Raw genomic sequence first — 15,594 nt, forward strand, 5'->3', positions numbered from 1 at the left:
CGTTAAGATGGAAGTTGATACTGGAGTGTCGATGTCCGTCACTAGAGAACATACATTCAGATACTTGAATAAAGGAACCCATCCTTTAAGATTGGAAGTTTCAGACACTAAACTGAGAACATACACGGATGAAGAAAGAAGACCGAAAGGGATATGTCAAGTCAAGGTGCAGTATGAGGAATAGTCTGCAAAATTACCCCTATTTGTAATGTCAGGCAGGGGACTGAGTCTCCTCGGAAGGAACTGGCTGGGAGAGATAAACCTTGAGGGGCCCTAAATTCCCAATTGGAAACCAGAAACTTTACTGCAGGAAAAAATGAGTCCGTGAAAGAACTTATAGACCCAAGATATAAAATGTCTGAAAAGACAGGAACATCCAGATCCCAACACACAGACAGAACTGACCATTCACAGTCCACAGGATAATAACCAGCTCCCAACACACACACACACAACTCAACAATAGGAAATCAGTAAGAATCCTCAGACACTCTGCACCTCCCAGATAATTACACCTCACCTTCTCATATTCAGTAATGAGCCATCAACAAAAGTCAGCCTGTAAATCAGAAGGGAAATGCTTCCAATAAACACACTCAATATCCAACACACAGCTCCAGGCAAACAGTTCAGCACAAAGCACCGAGTAAACAGCTCTCTCAGCTGGATGTTCTCACACAGCATAAGGGGCATTTCCACAGCTGATTCCCCACAGGATAGTCAGGCTGCCTGAAGATTAGTGTGGATATTATGTGATGTAATAATTATAAATTGTGTTCGTTCACTCACCATCTCCTGAGTTGGTTTTGAGTCCCTACAGGAAGTGAAGCAGCTGTGGAAGAGGAAGAGGAGGGAATGGGCAGAGTGGGTGGGGCTCTCTGATTGACGTCTCTCACAGCCAATCCAAATATTTCTGGAGTAACATGAGTTTCCTGAAGTTTGGGAAACTGACCGGTGAAACGGAGGCGACTTTGAGCAGCAGATCAGGTGGGGATTTAAACTTGTCATTGTCCCATCTGAATAAAACCTCACTTATTGCAGCTGCTGTTTCAGTTCCCCCGGTAAATGTTTGACAGAGATTTCTAGTGTGGGAATAACATTCTTCATCCTCGGAGACTTTCAAACTGACAACATCAGTGTGGGATGTGTAGCCCCGGATGTGTTTGACAGCAGATCAGAAGAGGAGGGCCTGCAGCCTCCAAGGTAGCGATGACGCGCAGTGGTGGGATCAGCACATGTACAAGAGAGAGGGAGATGCAGGAGAGAGAGGGACGCTTGAGAGGGGGGGCGCACAGGAGATAGTCACGGGAGGGATGGGCACAGGCGAGAGGGGCACAGGTGAGAGGGGCACAGGAGAGAGGGGCCTGGGAGAGGGGCACAAGAGAGAGGGGCCTGGGAGAGGGGCACAGGTGAGAGGGGCACAGGCGAGAGGGGCACAGGCGAGAGGGGCACAGGTGAGAGGGGCACAGGAGAGAGGGGCCTGGGAGAGGGGGGCACAGGAGTGAGGAACAGAAAAATGCGTGGAGAGGAGATTGAGGCAGTTTCGAGTGTGACTCTGTATCTTGGGGAGTGACTCTGACTTGGGGGGTGACTTTGTGCTTGTGAAGTGATTGTGACTCAGGCTGGAATTTTCTGCTCCCGTTGATGACGGGTGTGTTTGGAGGCGTAAGCAGACAATATGGTGAGAAGGCCAAATCTCAGTTTTACGCTGTCGTGAAACCAGTTTACAATTGTCCGCTCCACCCATGAATGGCGGGTCACGTTTCCCATCGTCGCATGTCGGGAACCTAATTTCAGTATTTTAGTCTCTCATGAAAGCCCTGCTCACCGGAATCATCCCCACATTGCTGGATCATCCAGGCATGTCAGTGTGATTGCACACCGATATGTTCCAAAACTGTACCCAAGCGACGTGCACCTTGTAAGCTGAACTTTACTGGGACTTCGAACCTTGTTTCCCTTCCTTGCTTTGGGCAGCACTCATGGTCTCAGCACCAGGCTTCACAGGCAGCACCACATCACTTTTAGTGGGGGGTCACAGGCAGGTCTCTACCTACTGGACCAGCCGTAAGGTGGGGGTGGCTTTTCAATAGCTGCAGGGCTAGGACTTGCTTGGGGAAGGGGGTGAAATGACCTCAGGCAATGGAAAAGGCTGCAAGGTGAGAGCTGTACTGAGGTAGGGGGGTATCCCAGGTTGTGTATGGGGGCACATGTTGATCTGTGCAAGTGGCCTCAAAATGGTGAGGGCTAAGGAGGCAGTCTCCAGAGGAGATGAGGCCAGATAGAGATGAGAGGGTGTGTGTGAGAGAATGAGTGGTGATGTCCATTGAGCTGGCAGTGAGTGAGATGCCAGCGAATGTGTGATAGGCTTGTGAATATGTGAGTCTGGAGTGATAAGGTGGTTGCCTTACCCCAGATGAGATCATTCATCCTCTTTCTGCACTAGATGGCCAACATCTTCTTTGCAGCATTGGCACTGACCACCACTGCCACCGCCTCCCAAGCCGGAATGGACCTCCTGCTGCCAGAGAAGGGGTGAAAGACATCACGGTGAGCCTCCAAAAGGAATTCCAGTTGACGGGTCACTGAACTGTTCTTGGCTTTCAGAGCCATGTCTTCACTGGAGCAGTCCTAGGCTGCAAGCGTTGAGAACTGTGTGCAGTTCAGACAGGGCACCCGGAGTGAGGTAATGGCTTGGTGGTCGATTCAGAGGCTGCCCACCAGCGAGACGGTGTCTTTCCTGTGGCTGCATGATGAATGAGGCTGGAAGCAGATGATGCGGCACAAAAACCACCATTGCGGCCAGCAGGTAAAACATCGTTTTTCACACCCGCTGCTACACTTCGTGCAATTCTGGGGTGATTCCGCCTTCAAAGATTGACTCCAGGGTGACCAACTCTGAAATCAAATAAGGACAATTCGACCACACAATCAGGGGCAGGGGTACAGAGAGGTACGGGTGGGGGAAGGTTTGTTGGTGAGACCAAGGGTGGTAGTGAGACTGGGGAGGCACGGGTACTGAGTGCTGGAGGTTGTAGTCAGGACAGGTGCGCACCGCTCGTGAGTTCACGGGGGGTGGGTGGAGAGTTGAATAAGCTGCTGAGAATAGGGACGGGGGCGCTGTCTGACAAAAGGAAGAGCCGCCCAACATCCAACCAGTTTCTGATGAAAGGTCATCTCAAGCTGAAATGTTAACTCTGTTTCTCTCCACAGATGCTGTCTGACCTGCTGAGTATTTCTAGAATTTTTTGTTTTGATTCTAGTTTTTAAAGCACAGAAACAGACCATTCGGTCCATCTGATTTCTACCGGTGCTTATGCTCCACATGAGCCTTCTTCCCTATTTTATCTCACCCTATCAGCAGATCCTTCTATTCCTTTCTCCATCATCTACTTACTCATCAAATACATTGAAACACATATTTCTCATCCTCATGAAGAATGGGGGGTGAAGGAGGTGTGGAATTGGGGTGGGGGTGAAGAAGTGGGGATGTGGATGGGGTAGAGGGGGTTAAACGGCTGGGATCCCGGTTCCCGCCGCCCGGAGCTGGGATTTACAGGTGCGCACCTCCAATTCCAGCCCTGCCCACGTGACAGCCGCTCAGTCTCACACTTTCTCAAATTAAAACTCCCGAACGCTGGGCGCCAAAAGCCGCTGCGCGCGTCAGAACTACAACTCCCATCGGGCACCGCGGGGTTGGTCTCCCCTGAGTCTGTGCTGCCGCTCCTCAATGCGCAGCCGTGTGGGGCCAATTGCAACATGGGTAAAATAAAAAGAAAATACTGCGGATGCTGGAAATCTGAAATAAAAACAGAAAAGGCTGGAAAAACTCAGCAGGTCTGACAGCATCTATGGAGAGAGAAACAGAGTTAATGTTTCGAATCTCCATGACCCTTCATCAGGGCTAAAGAGAGGTAGAAATGCATGGGTAATGTCGTTTCGACTGGGTGATAGTATCAGGCTAGAGCCACCACCTCCCTTGTGATTGGCTCAGCCAAATGATTGACATGCACATTCTGGATAAAAGCAAAGAACTACGGATGCTGGAAATCCAAAACAAAAACAAAAATACCTGGAAAAACTCAGCAGGTCTGGCAGCATCTGCGGAGAGGAACACAGTTAACGTTTTGAGTCCGTATGAATCTTCAACAAAACTAAGTAAAAGTATAAAAGAGGTGAAATATAAGCTGGTTTAGGGGGGGGGGTTGGTGGTGGGACAGGTAGAGCTGGATAGAGGGCCAGTGATAGGTGGAGACAAAGGAGAGATTGCCAAAGATGTTATAGACAAAGGGACAAAGAGGTGCTGAAGGTGGTGATATTATCTGAGGAATGTGATAATAGGTGACATTAAGGATAGAAAGCAGGATGAGCAAGGTACAGATAGCCCTAGTTGGGGGAAGGGATCAAAATAGGCTAAAAGGTAGAGATAAAACAATGGATGGAAATACATTTAAAAATAATGGAAATAGGTGGGAAAAGAAAAATCTATATAAATTATTGGAAAAAAGGGGGATCGGAAAGGGGGTGGGGATGGAGGAGAGAGTTCATGATCTAAAATTGTTGAATTCAATATTCAGTCCGGAAGGCTGTAAAGTGCCTAGTCAGAAGATGAGGTGCTGTTCCTCCAGTTTGTGTTGAGCTTCACTGGAACAATGCAGCAAGCCAAGGACAGACATGTAGGCATGAGAGCAGGGTGGAGTGTTAAAATGGCAAGCGACAGGGAGGTTTGGGTCTTTCTTGCGGACAGACCGTGCACATGCACATTCTGGAAAGTGGTTCACTGTATTTCTGTCTCTGATTTACTGTGAGAGACGTCAATCAGAGAGCCCCACCCACTCTGCCCATTCCCTCCTCTTCCTCTTCCACAGCTGCTTCACTTCCTGTAGGGACTCTAAACCAACTCAGGAGATGGTGAGTGAACGAACACAATTTATAATTATTACATCACATAATATCCACACTAATCTTCAGGCAGCCTGACTATCCTGTGGGGAATCAGCTGTGGAAATGCCCCTTATGCTGTGTGAGAACATCCAGCTGAGAGAGCTGTTTACTCGGTGCTTTGTGCTGAACTGTTTGCCTGGAGCTGTGTGTTGGATATTGAGTGTGTTTATTGGAAGCATTTCCCTTCTGATTTACAGGCTGACTTTTGTTGATGGCTCATTACTGAATATGAGAAGGTGAGGTGTAATTATCTGGGAGGTGCAGAGTGTCTGAGGATTCTTACTGATTTCCTATTGTTGAGCTCTGTGTGTGTGTGTTGGGAGCTGGTTATTATCCTGTGGACTGTGAATGGTCAGTTCTGTCTGTGTGTGGGGATCTGTTTTTCCTCCAGACTAATTTATACAAATCATTCGAGGGGATGTTGCCCAGTCGGAGCGGCAGGACTGAGGGAGAGCTGCCTCCTCGGAAGTTTCTTTAAAGATTTTACCTGAAGGCCTCGGCCTTTATCAAAGTCTGGGCTTGGATTTGATAGTTTTGCCCAGTGCTGTGGCTGATAGCTGAATTTGGGATGTGCAGCCTGAGTGAGTGCAGTGTATCTAATTTCCCAGGATAAACCAGAACCCTTCAATCAGCTACACTGAAGCAATATTTTCCTTAGCTTCTAGCACTTCCTGCCCAGTGTGTTTTCTTCAAATAATTTTGGAAAGCAAGAGGAGAAACTTCAAAATCTCCATTGAATTAACATTTCTCCTGAGTGCCTTTTTTGTATTGAATACATACTCTAAGGGTAAAACTGATCTTCTCCAGCACCACTCGAGCTCACTGTGATTTGATAGCCCATTTTACACTCCGCCCGACTGTCTTTTCCATTGCCCTCATGGTGCCTGGGAAGATGGGGGCTGGGAGGAGGAAAGAAAGTAGCCACGTTGTCTACTCCTGGTCACTATCCAGTGTCCCTGCTGGAAACAGAGGGTGTGTGACAGTCAAGTGACAAAAAAGAAAGAACTTGCATCTGACCCTCCACACAGGGGAATAGCAGACTGGCACTCACTGTGGAACAGTCTCTAACTGAGGAGTTAGCCCCTTCAGCAAAGGAGGAGAGGGAGTTGGAGGAAATCATGTTTCCTTTTCCTGTTTTGCAGAAGGATTGCGCCGTACTACACCAGAGAATACAGAGAGGATAGACACCGCAGATAGATCCTGACCATCATCCAAGGAACAACTGCACAACTGTGGGAAGACATCCAGTTCCCTTACAGCATTGTTCATCACAGAGAAGGTTGGACAGTGAAACCATCATCTGGAAATCGGTCGGGTCAGGGGAGCTTTGACATATCATCAGACCTGAAACTGGTCAGTGGTGTGGAACCTTCCATCAGAACCAACCTTTCCGAAGGTTCGGCTGTGGGTGATCGGTCAGGGTGAGGCTGGGAAGAAGTGTGAGTGGCTCCAAGTGTGGTGAGAGCTTCAATCATTCATCGAACCTTATGAACCACTGACTCATTCCTACAGGTGAGAGGCTGTCCAAGTGTGAGGTGTTTGAGGAGGGCACCACAGGCTCAAAGGTTCTCCCAACACACAAGGTGCATCTGTAAGAACCTCTGTTAACACAAGGGCAGCGATATGGAAGAGAAACGATTCAAATGTGAGGTCTGTGATAAAGCTTTTGCGAAACCTTCGAGCCTTCTGATACACCAGAGGATTCACACGGGGGAGAAACCCTTCGGGTGTGAGGTGTGTGATGCAGCTTTCACCAGTTCCTCCAAGCTCCTGAGACACCAGAGGATTCACACCGGAGAGAAGCCATTCACATGTGAGGTGTGCAATAAATCATTCTCACAGTCATCGGACCTCCGAGTCCACCAACGCACCCACACAGGGGAGAGGCCATTCACGTGCGAAGTCTGTGATGAATCATTCACACAGTCATCGACCCTCCGTGTGCACCAACGCACTCACACAGGGGAGAAACCTTTCACATGCAAGGTGTGTGACAAATCATTCCCGCAGTCATCAGCCCTCCAGAGACACCGACACATTCACACTGGGGAGAAGCCATTCACATGTGAGGTGTGTGACAAATCATTCACACAGTCATCGGATCTCCGTGTCCACCAACTCACTCACACAGGAGAGAGGTGGTTCACGTGTGATGTGTGTGATGAATCGTTCACGTGGTTATCGAGCCTCCATGTCCACCAACGCACTCACACAGGGGAGAGGCCTTTCACATGCGTAGTGTGTGACAAATCATTCACGCAGTCATCGACCCTCCATGTCCACCAGTGCATTCACACAGGGGAGAGACTATTCCCATGCAAGGTGTGCAACAAATCATTCACTCAGTCATCAAACCTCCGTGTGCACCAACGCATTCACACAGGGGAGAGACCATTCACATGCGACGTGTGTGACGAATCCTTCTCGCGGTCATCGAGTCTCCGTGTTCACCAACGCATTCATACAGGGGAGAAACCATTCAAGTGTGAGGTGTGCAATAAATCATTCATACAGTCATCAAACCTCCGTGTTCACCAACGCATTCACACAGAAAAAACTGATCAAGTGTGACGTGTGCGACAAATCCTTCTCATGGTCTGAGAATCTGTGTACGCCAACACATTTACCAAAGCTCCTGGTCCATCAGAGCATCCATGCAGGGGAGAAGGTTTTCGAGTTTGAGGTGTGTGAGATATCATTGTCAGACGGATGGCACCTCTGTGCATACTAACACATTCACATGGGGAGAAACCATTCACGTGTGCAACAAATCATTCTCGCAGAACATCAGCCCTCTGTGTACACCAACGTGTTCACACTGGTGAGAAACTATTCACATGTGAGCTGTGTGACAAATCATTCCCCTAGTCATGGACCCTCCTCAAACACCAGCGCAGTCACACAGGGGAGAAACCTTTTGCATGTGAGGTGTGCAACAAATCTTTCTCACGATCCTTGAACGTTCGCACATATCAACGCATTCACACAGGGGAGAAGCCTTTAGGATGCCAGGTGTGTCAGAAATCATTCTCTGAGTCATCGAACCTTCGTGTACATCTTTGCATCCATACAGGGGAGAAACCGTTCACGTGCAAGAATTGTGACAAAGCCTTCACACAATTAGCTTCCTGGTCCATCAGATAATCCACACAGGGGAGAAACCCTTCAAGTGTGAAGTTAGTGATGAAGCTTTTGCGACATCTACGAGGCTTTTGATGCCCAAGCAAATTCACATAGAGGAAAAACCCTTCAGGTGTGAGGTATGTCATAAGGGCTTTGCACGAACATTGGAGCTGGTGAGACACCAACATGTTCACACAGGGAAGAAGCTGTTCACATGTGAGATTGTGAAAAAGCCTTCACACAGTTATTGAGCCTCTTGCAACATCAGATAATCCACATGAGGGAGTAACACTTCAAATGTGAGGTTTACGATAACGCTTTTGTGCATCTTCACTATCTTTGGAAGCCAGAGGATTCACCCGGAGGAGAAACTCTTCAGGTGTGAGATGTATGACAAAGCCTTCACACAGTTGTCAGACCTCCTGGAACATCAGTGAACCCACATGGGAGACAATCCTTCCAATGCGACGTGTGACAGGATTGTTTCACCTACTCCTCCTCTCTCACCATACACCAACGTCTCCACATGGACTTGGAGCCGGGTCACCTGCTTCCATTACACTGAGACTTGTCTGTGTTGTTTACCCTCCAGTGCTCACACAAGGGAGCTGTCGTTCCAAATCACTGTCTGTCTCAGCAGAGTCTGTCTCAAACCTCTCCCACCATCAGCCCAATCATTTCAAGAAGGCCAATTTAACCTTTGACCAGATCGCCAAACATCACCAAAGGAAGACATCAATATGTATAGAAGCTCCTGTATAAACTCAGCATCCTCTCAGTGCAGCATCAGGCACAAGTCACTCACCGACTCTCACTCTGACCAAGAAGGCAATCAGATACTCAGTGGTTAGAAAGGCTTCTGTTCTGATCTACCAGCACAAGCTCCCGGGAGAGGAGCCATTCCTGGGGTAGTAATGGAGGGACTTCAATTAGCCTTAGCAACTCTGGTCTATGGAGGAGGAGAATCAGCCAGGAATCCCATTCCTCATCAGTGACCCCGGCTGGGAAGTCAGGGGGAGGGCAGGATTTGTCTCGGCTGTGACAGTCTCCATTGTCTCACAACATTCACTGTCTGGGTCTACACATGCTGAATGGCCACTCGAACAGAGCACTAGAGGCCAATCAATGTCCACAGTCTGTACTCCAGGTCAGTACCTTGAGGATTGGAGGGAATGTGAGATGGGAAAGAAAGCATCAACCCTTCAACAACAACTTGCATTTATACAGCGCCTTTAATGTAGTAAAATGTCCCAAGGTGTTTCATACAGACATAGTCAGAGAAAAATTAACACCGAGACAAAGAAGCAGATATTAGGATCAGAGGTCACCATGTCTGGCCTAATTTAGTCTGTGGGGTCAGAAGCTTAGCTGAAGGTTGGAGAGCATGACACTGATCCAATTTTTTTTGCATTCATGGGATGTGGGCATCACTGGCCAGGCCAGAATTTATTACCCATCCCTTGTTCAGAGGGCATTTAAGAGGCAACCACATTGCTGTGGATCTGGAGTCACATGTCGGCCAGATCAGGTAAGGATGGCAGATTTCCTTCCTTAAAGGAAGGAAAATGTCCTGAAAGGACATCAGTGAACCAGATGGGTTTTCACAACAATCGACAATGGTTTCATTTTAATTCCAGGTTTTTATTGAATTCAAATTCCACCATCTGCCATGGGACTCAAAGCTGGGTCCCCAGAGCATTACCCTGGGTCTCTGAATTACTGGCCCAATGACAATACCGCTAAGCCATCACTTCCCCAATTGTTGCTGGAGATGAGAGTGGAGGGGGCAATTGAGTGAATTTAAGGAATGTAGGAACTGGTGTAATCCCTTGAGCCTATTACGCCATTCAGTCAAATCATGGCTGATCTGTATCTGAACTCTATCTACCTGCCTGGGCTCTGTAAACCTTAATCCCCTTGTCTAACAATAAACTTATCAATCTCAGTTTTCAATTTATCAATTGACCCACAGCCTGAACAGATTTTTGTGTGGAGAGAGTTCCAGATTTCCAGTCCCCTTTTTGTGAAGAAGTGTTTGCTGACATCACCCCTTAACAGCCCAGCTCGAATTTTAATGCTCTGCCCCCTTGTTCTGGACTCTCCCACCAGAGGAAGAGTTTCTCTCTAACTATTCTATCAACTTGTTTAATCATCTTAAACACCTCAAGTAGATTACCCCTTAATTTTCTACATTCAAGGGAATGCAAGCTCAGTCTGTGCAACCTGTCCTCATAACTTAACCCTTTTAGCCCCAGGAACATTCTGGTGAATCTACGCTGCACTCCCTCCAAGGCCAATATATCCTTCCTAAGGTGTGGTGCCCAGAACTGAGCACAGTTCTCCAGATAGGGTCTAAACAGAGCTCTGTACAGCTGGAACATAACTTCCACGAGGACACAGTTGGTTTTGGGGAGAAGAAGTTGTGGGTTATCTTTTCTCTTCAGGATGGTCCTGGAGTAATGAGCAGTTTTGGCAGAGGAAAGCAGGACCTTGATGTGGCCCAGTCAGATCTGGCGATGGATGGCTAAACCAGTTGTGTACCAGATACGCTCAAATCTTCACCCCTTGGACTTAAGAAGCAGGGAGATCGACCAGCAAGGAAGGGAGTTAAAGTAATTTTGGGAACAAGGGTGTAGAATGTAAATATGAGGGAGTGGTTCAACCAGACGGCTACAGAAGCATTGTAGTGAATGGAGGTTCAAAGGACAGAGAGTTGGGAATTAGAAAGCGCTGTCCAACTCACCTGGGGGAAGAGTTCCAGGAATGGAAACTGATTGGTCCATGGACCCACGTGACCACTGGATCTCTGTAACCATTGGTGGATTTGTATGATAGAAACGAGCTCCGCCCTGTGTCACTAAAGTTCAATGTCATTTCTGACGATTAGAATTGGGAGCACAGGGATTTTAAAGAAACTTCTGTCTGTAGTATTCGGAGAGAGTTTCCCTTGATGTGAGTGTCTGTGTTTGTAAAGTGAGCCAGCTCTCAGGAGTGGGTATGGGGTAGAATCGGACCCTGCTTTAGTTGGTGATGTGAATTATGGACAGATCCTCTTCAGATGACGGGTGTTTGACTAATACCATGGGTAATGTTTGTACTCTCCTGTCTGGGAGGACTACTATCCTGAGTATGGTGAGGGAATGGGGGTGAGTCTCTACAGACCTGAGTTCCCTCAGCCATCATACCTCAATGTAATAACAGTGTGTTCACCTTACACTCTTCCAAGATTCATTTCATGTTTTGGGAAAGACCATGAGTCATTTTCAAATGTTTTTATTTCAGTTAACTCAAAGTTTGGTGTTAGCTGAATATTTTGTTGTTGTTGTTTGTCTGCTGTTTTGTCAATCTTCTGTATAGATTTATAAATTACAATAAATTAATTATTTTAGCTTAACCCAAATTTACTGATTTGTCAGCATGGTGTGTTCCTATTCACTGAAAAACTCAGGAGCCTACAGTAAGAGTCTTGTACACAATATATTGGTCAGTGTCACTGTGGGCTGGTTTACTTTCTCCATCAATGGGTTTATAATTTCCAGTTCAGAGAAAGCATAACATTTCCCAAAGAAATACTTTTAAAAATTTCTTCATTCATGGGGATGTGGGCGTCGCTGGTCAGGCCATCCTTTATTGCCCAACCCTAAGTGCTGTTGAGAATGTTGTGCTGAGCTGCCTTCTTGAACTGACTTGCATTTATATATCAACTTTCACAAACTCAGGGCGTCCGACAGCGCTTTACAGCCAATGAAGTACTTTTTGAAGTGTAGTCACTGTTGTAATGAAGGAAACATGGCAGGGGGTTTGCGCACATGCAAGCTCTCACAAATATTAACCAGCTAATCCGTTTTTGTGACATTGATTGTGGGATCCATATTGGCCAGGACAACAGGGATAACTTCCCTGCTCTTCTGCAACCTACTGTCATAGAATCTTTTACAATCACCTCAGAGGGCAGACTCATTGGTTTACCTCATCTGAAAGATAGTACTTACTCCCTCAGTACTGCACTGGAGTATCAGCCTCAATGCTCAAGTCACTGGAGTAAGAGTTGGACCCAAAACCTTCAGACTCAGCCAAGAGTGCTAATTATGCAACAGCTGACACTAACTTCTAATATTTCTGTTGTATTAGATTCAGTTTCTAAGGGGTTAAGTCCCAAGGCTGTGTACAGAATGCTTTTCCCCCTGTAAACTGACAGCCTGAAAATTTGATTTGATTTTAAGTGGTAACTAGTTAGAGCTGCAGGTGTCAGTGTTGTCTTTGTGTCTGGGTTCCTGAAGCTGTGAAAGGTGGTAAAGTCCCTGGTGTCAGCTGGAATGGGCATCTTAAGGGATTGTCTTCAATGAGTACTGCTGATTAACCATTCTGCTTTCATTCACTCATGAAAGTTCTGTTGTTTAGGCACAGTTCTAACAGTCTGTCAGGAATAAAACTCAAGGAATAACCCACTCTTCCCAGGAAAGCTCAGTGTTAGTTTTAGTGAGGTTTTGAGCTTGTTTTCAAATCCCTCCACAGCCTCTCCCCTCCCTGTCTCTGTAATCTCTTCCACCCCTCAGTACTGCACTGGAGTGTCAGCCATGATTTTTTGTGCTCAAGTCCTGGAGTGGGACTTGAACCCACAACCCTCTGACTCAGAGAACAAGGTTGTGGGTTCAAGTCCAACTCCAGATGGATTATTACATGAACGTGGATTAAAGTTGTTGTCAGGGCCACACGAATAATTCCTCAGTCTCTGGGCTCCCTGTACAAACCCCACCCACCATTTATTGAAACACATACTTCTTATGAAAGGATTGAAGAAATTATACTGTAGATGTTTACACACTGCATTGATCATGAATCCAATCAGATCACAATGTACCACCCTGAATAAAGCTGCTCCAATGGTTACACAAATTATAAAATAAATTGTTTTAGTTAAATGCATTGACAAATATGCAACAACCACAAGTGCACAGATTGTGGTCAAAAGTTTACAGTAGTTTGTGTCGGTTTTATCAGTTTAATCCAGCTGAAATTGACTGTATCAGGAATTTTTAATGTACGTTACATCAAGCGTAAACTGAACTTTTGTGATATTTAACGCTGGTTTATAAAACATCACCCAGGAAGCTGGTACCAACCACAGAAATGATCACAGCCCCAGATGGGAATAATGAGAGTGGCAAGTTTCTGCCGATTACTGGAGAGAGATAGGAGAGAGAGCGATAGGAGAGAGAGAGATGGGGGAGAAGAGATGGGAGGTGTGAGAGAGGATTGAGGAGGGAGAGGTAGAAAAGAGGACAAGGAGGAAAGAGTGGGGAGGGAGGTAGGAAAGGAAGGAGAGATAAGAGTTGGAGGAACAGAGGAGAGCAAAGTAAATGACTCCCTCTCTCCTGTGCCCTCTTTCATGTCCCTCTTCTGTCTTCCCCTCTCCCCTAAGTTCCTTTCTCAGATGCTCCTGTCTCTCCTGTGTCCCTCCTTCCCACAAATTCTTTCCTGTGTCCCCCTGTCTCCTGTGTGCCTCTCTCTCCCCCATGCCCCTCTCTCTCTTGTGGTCCCTATTCCCTGTGCTCCTCTCTCCTATGCATGTCCTGATCCCATCACTGCCTTGGATGTTGTGTATCTTCCCCTTCTGATCTGCTGCCAAACACATCCAAGGCTACACATCCCACATTGATGTTGTCAATTTGAAAGCCTCCGAGGATGAAGAATGCTATTCCCACATTAGGAATCTGTCAAACGTTTAGCAGGGGAACTGAGACAGCAGCTGCAATAAGTGAGGTTTTATTCAGATGGGACAATGACAAGTTTAAATCCCCACCTGATCTGCTGCTCAAAGTCGCCTCCGTTTCACCAGTCAGTTTCCCAAGCTTCAGGAAACTCATGTTGTTCATATTTGGAGCCATTTTAAACAATATTCCATGTGGTGCATAAAATGGTTCCTGCCCTCAAACCTTTATTTACAAATGATGACATCAGAGGTCATATTAATATAGGAAGCCATAGTGTACAAAGGGATTTATCCAGACATCCCCCTGTTCATAAAAAGAAAAAAAAATACATGCACGATCATTTGCAAGTTACACCACATACATAGTTCACAAACAAAATGAGCACAAATGAACCAAAAAACTGTTCTTTCTAGTCTGTTCTAATTTTGTATCTCCCTACACACACATTGCACACACAGTCTTTAAAGTGTTCAGTTCTTATGGTATGTGTGTGAGTTGTTTTTGGCTGTTCATCTGGTGTCTGCTGGTTCCTGAGATGATGTTGTCTCTCTGGGGAATGTTGTTGCCGTGACGAGTGTTGTTGCTGTGGTAATTGTTGCTGCTGATCCGCTGCATTTATTGGGGAACAGTTGACCTCTGGGACTGATGGGCGTTCAGTTCCTTGCTCAGTTGGTGAAATCAGATCTGCCTCATCAGCTGTCTGCTGTGAAGGAGCAGCTTCTCCTGTTGCTCGTGATGTCTGCAGTTGTGACAATAGCCAGGCTCTCTTTCTTAATCTATGCACAGCGTCATTCAGTTTGTGTTAACGCTGTGGATACAAACACAACAGGAAGGAACTTTTCCTGTTGATGGAGGGATCAATAACCAGGGGGCATAGATTTAAGGTAAGGGGAAGGTGGTTTAGAGAGGATGTGAGGAAGAATTTTTTCACCCAGAGGGTGGCGAGAATTTGGAACTCACTGCCTGAAAGGGTGGTAGAGGCAGAAACCCTCATAACATTTAAGGAGTATTTGGATGTGCACTTGCGATGCCATGGCATAAAAGGCTATGGGCTTCGTGCTGGAATATGGGATTAGAATAGTTAGGTACTTGTTTGACCAACGCAGACTCAACGGGCCGAAGGGCCTTTTTCTGTCCTATTTCACTGGCATCTCACTGCAGGGCGACTTCATCATTGACATCATAGTACCTCAGCACTGGCGTTGTCGTCACTAGTTGTTTGATGTGAGTGAAACATGCTTCTTGTTCTGTGCCCCAATATCACTGAACATCCTTTGCAGTGAGCTTCCTTCAATGTTCACACTCTGACAACAAATTGGGCTAGAACCTGGTTCATAATTCCGCATATGGGTTCACTGAAGTTCCAAGAGGTCTGACAACTGTGTGAAGGCTTTATTACAGAACTCACACCGATTGGGTTTCTCCCCTTTCTGAGCATGTTGATGGACCAGGAGATATGTTGACTGTGAAACCTTGTCAAACACCTCTTACCCGGATGGTTTCTCCCCAGTGTGGACCCACTTGTGCTTGAGGAGACTGGAGGAGTGGGTGAAAGCATCGTCACAAACATCTTACTGGAAGAGTTTCTTCGCTGTGGGAATCCTCTGGTGTCCTAGGATGGTTGAAGATGTCAAAAAAGCTTTATCACAAACCTTGCACTTGAATGGTTACTTCCCTGTGTGGCTCCTCTGATGGAACAGGAGGTTCAATGACCTCAAGAACTATTTATCACACAGATCTCACGTGCAGCTGGTGTCTCAGGAGATCTTATGAGCCTGTGGAGTCTTCCTCACACACCTCACACTTGAATCGC

The 15,594-nt window shown here is 46.7% G+C and overlaps 1 pseudogene across 1 annotated transcript; it reads left to right on the plus strand.

Annotated features, from left to right (window-relative positions):
- Positions 1 to 924: 924 nt before the first annotated feature.
- Positions 925 to 8,749, plus strand: LOC144674714 (uncharacterized; annotated as a pseudogene). The gene is made up of 3 exons (XR_013574609.1): positions 925 to 987; positions 6,087 to 7,539; positions 7,728 to 8,749. The product of XR_013574609.1 is annotated as an uncharacterized LOC144674714 (transcript).
- The last annotated feature ends 6,845 nt before the right edge of the window (positions 8,750 to 15,594 follow it).

The sequence above is a fragment of the Cetorhinus maximus genome, unplaced genomic scaffold, assembly GCF_964194155.1.
Source record: "Cetorhinus maximus unplaced genomic scaffold, sCetMax3.hap1.1 HAP1_SCAFFOLD_761, whole genome shotgun sequence".
Classification (NCBI taxonomy): domain Eukaryota; kingdom Metazoa; phylum Chordata; class Chondrichthyes; order Lamniformes; family Cetorhinidae; genus Cetorhinus; species Cetorhinus maximus.